Genomic DNA, 4,070 nt, shown 5'->3' with positions numbered 1-4,070 from the left:
AATGAAGGGGGGGGGGAATCAGAGGGACAAATGGACCATGAGAGACTATGGACTCTGAGAAATAAACTGAGGGTTTTAGAGGGAAGGGGGTGGGGGGATGGGTTAGCCCAGTTATAGGTATTAAGGAGGGCATGTACTGTATGGAGCACTGGGTGTTACACGAAAACAATGAATTGTGGATTACCACATCAAAAACTAATGATGTTTTGTATGGTGAGTAACATAACATAATAAAATAAAATTTTAAAAAATCATAGGAAACAAACTGAGGGTTGGTGAATGTGAGGGGGTGGGGGATGGGATAACTGGGTGATGGACATTAAGGAAAGCACTTGTTGTAATGAGCACTGGGTATTATATCAGACTGATGAATCATTGACCTCCACCTCTGAAACTAATAATACATTATATGTTAATAAATTGAATTGAAATTAGAAAATAAAACAATATAGGAGTAAAAAAAGAAAAAGCTTTTGCACAGTGAAGGAAACAGTCAACAAAACTAAAAGGCAACCTACAGACTGGGAAAAGATATTTTCAAATGACGTATCTGATAAAGGGTTAGTATCCAAAATATATAAAGAACTTATAGATTCATCCTTCTTCAGCCATAAGTGCTTGTAGCTCAGAAATGGTCAGATATGGTAGTATGGAGAAATTTTTTTTATACGAGAGTGTAGTGAAAAAACTGGCAGAATTCAAATGTGACACCAACTAAAATTAATTCATTTTCTTGAAGATCTTGAGAATGACATTAGAACTTTCCTTCTTGAATATACCCATCAACTCTTTGGAGATGACAAAACTGCTTTCGGTTACAAGAGTCTAAAGATCCGGGACACCTGGGTGGCTCAGTCGTTAAGCATCTGCCTTCGGCTCAGGTCATGATCCCAGGGTCCTGGGATCGAGCCCCTCATTGGACTTCCTGCTCAGCAGGAAGTCTGCTTCTCCCTCTCCCACTCATCCTGCTTGTGTTCCCTCTCTCACTATGTCTCTCTCTGTCAAATAAATAAAACCTTAATAAAAAAAAGTCTAAAGATCCTGTTATACTCTAATGCTGGTAGCCTGTCAACAATGTTCTGTGTTGAGTGTGCATCTAAAGTTGATGAAAACTTTGATCGTGTAGAAGCTAATGATGTAGAGGGCAAAACTAGACAAATAATTCTACCTGGGTTTTGTACAAACATGAATGATTTTTCTCTCTTTACTGGAAAAAGAAGTTGATTTCACGCCATTTGGAACCTTACGCCATATATATTCTGTTCTCAGTCCAACAGGAGGGGAAATTTACCTTTCAGATATACAAGGCTGATATGACATGTAGAGGCTTCCGAGAATATCATGAAAGGCCTCAGCCCTTTTTGATGTGGTTTATTGAAACTGTCAGTTTTATTGACATGGATGATGAAAGACAGCACTACTTTCTAGTATTTGAGAAGTATAATAAGGATGGAGCTATTCTCTTTGTGACCATAGGCTACATGAGTCTGTAAGTACTATGTGTACCCAGACAAAACTCAACCCAGTTTAAGTTAGATGCTGTTACTGACTCCATTTCAAGGTCTAGGTCATGGTGTTCAACTTTTTGAAACAGTTCATAGATACACAATCGCATCTTCTTCTCTTCTTGATATTGCAGAGGAAGATCCATCCAAAAGGTATGTGAAATTAAGAGACTTTGTGCTTGTGAAGCTTTGTCAAGATTTGCCCTGTTTTTCTCAGGAAAAGTTGATGCAAGGGTTCAACAAACATATGGCAATAGAGGCACAACAGAAGTTCAAAATAAAGAAGCAACATGCTAGACGGGTTTATGAAATTCTTTTGACTACTGTTAACTGACATGAGTGATGCTGAACAATACAGAAGCTATAGACTGGACTTTAAAAGAAGACTAATTAGCCCATATAAGAAAAAGCAGAGATCTTGCTAAAATGAGAAAATGTCTCAGACCAGAAGAACTGACAAACCAGATGAACCAAATAGAAATAAGCATGCAACATGAACAGCTGGAAGAAAGCTTTCAGGAACTTGTGAAAGATTACCAATGTGTTATTGAATACCTCATTCAAGAGTAAAGATTATCCTGCTCTGTACAGAAAGTTTGCAAATTTCTGTACATTGTGTTGTGGAAAAGCTAATGATGACTTTAATTTTAAAATCTTCTTTTTTATTATGTTATGTTAGTCACCATACAGTACATCATTAGTTTTTGATGTAGTGATCCACGATTCATTGTTTGCATATAACACCCAGTGTTACGTGCAATACATGCCCTCCTTAATACCCATCACTGGGCTAACACATTCCCCCACCCCCCACCCCTCTAAAACATTCAGTTTGTTTCTCAGAGTCCATAGTCTCTCATGGTTCATCTCCCCCTCTGATTTTCCCCTCTTCATTTTTCCCTTCCTTCTCTTAATGTCATCCATGCTATTCCTTATATTCCACAAAGAAGTGAAACCATATGATAATTGACTTTCTCTGCTTGACTTATTTCACTTAACATAGTCTCCTCCAGTCCCATCCATGTTGATGCAAAAGTTGGGTGTTCATCTTTTCTGATGGCTGGGTAATATTCCATTGTATATATAGACCACATCTTCTTTATCCATTCATGTATTGAAGGGCATCTTGGCTCTTTCCACAGTTTGGCCATTTAAAATCTTGTAACATTTACTTATATTAAAAGTTATCTATCTTATCTTTGGTTGAATATTTTCTTTTGGAGAGATTGTATATTTAAAATACTGCTTAGAGTCTATGCACATAGGTTACATTTAAAAAAATATATAGCTTCTGATATATCAGTGTAATTGCTTTCCTTCTTAATGGTATAATAAATGTTTAGTTGTGATAAAAAAGAACTTATAGAATTCAACACCAAAAAATGAATTATCCACTTAAAAAATGGGCAGTCGTCATGAATAGATATTTTTCCAAAGAAGACATCCAGATGGCCAACAGACACATGAAAAGATGCTCAACATCACTCATCATCAGGGAAATACAAATCAAAACCACAATGAGGTATCACGTCACAGAATGGCTAAAATCAATAACGCAAGAAACAAGTGTTGGTGAGGATGTGGAGAAGAAGGAATCCTCTTGCACTGTTGGTGGGAATACAAACTGGTGCAGCCACTCTGGAAAACAGTATGGAGGTTCCTCAAAAAGTTAAAAATAGAACTACCCTACAATCCAGCAATTGCACTACTAAGTACCTACCCAAAGGATAAAAAAATATTAATTCAAAGGGATACACACACTGCAATGTTTATAGCAGTATTATCTACAATAGCCAAATTATGGATACAGCTCAAGTGTCCATTGACTGATGAATGGGATTAAAAAATGTGGTATCATGGAATATTACTCAGCCAATAAAAAAGAATGGAACCTTGACATTTGCAATGATGTGAATGGAGCCAGAGAGTGTTATGCTAAGTGAAATAAGTCAGTCAGAGAAAGACAAATATCATATTATTTCACTCATATACAGAATTTAAGAAACAAAAGAAATGAACAAAGGGGGGAAAAAGAGAGAGAGGCAAAGCAAGAAACAGACTCTTAACTATAGGGAACAAACTGATTGTTACCAGAGGGGAGGTGGGTGGGGAGGATGGGTGAAATAGGTCATAGAGATTAAGGAGTGCACTTACTGTGATGAGCACCCACTGTTGTATGCAAGTGTTGAATCACTAAATTGTACACCTGAAACTAATATTATGCTGTGTGTTAACTAACTGGAATTTAAATAAAAACTTTTTAAAAAATTCCTTCTTTGATATAAACATTTCTTTGCTGATTCTTCTGCTCTGTCCTGTCCTTAATCCAGTATCTTCAAATATTGCCCATTCAAAACAAAGTTTCAAGCGTCCTTGGAGTTATAGGAGGAAATGACAAGGCCACCAAAGGTGAGAGCAATTAGTAATCCTGAAACAAAAGAGTCTTATTAAAAGCACTGCTTTAGTAGAAAACCAGGAATTAAGCACAGACAAATACCCCAAGGACTTTTTCCAGAGCATAGAAAATCCATGCTGGATTTCTCATCTCTATTCACATACATTAAT

The 4,070-nt window shown here is 36.8% G+C and overlaps 1 pseudogene; it reads left to right on the top strand.

The window, feature by feature from the left end:
* Nucleotides 1-631: 631 nt before the first annotated feature.
* Nucleotides 632-2,075, top strand: LOC102730940 (histone acetyltransferase type B catalytic subunit-like; annotated as a pseudogene).
* Nucleotides 2,076-4,070: the final 1,995 nt, after the last annotated feature.

The sequence above is a fragment of the Leptonychotes weddellii genome, unplaced genomic scaffold (assembly GCF_054177405.1).
Source record: "Leptonychotes weddellii isolate Sample4059 unplaced genomic scaffold, ASM5417740v2 HiC_scaffold_4865, whole genome shotgun sequence".
Classification (NCBI taxonomy): domain Eukaryota; kingdom Metazoa; phylum Chordata; class Mammalia; order Carnivora; family Phocidae; genus Leptonychotes; species Leptonychotes weddellii.
This window is presented reverse-complemented; position numbering and strand designations above follow the sequence as displayed.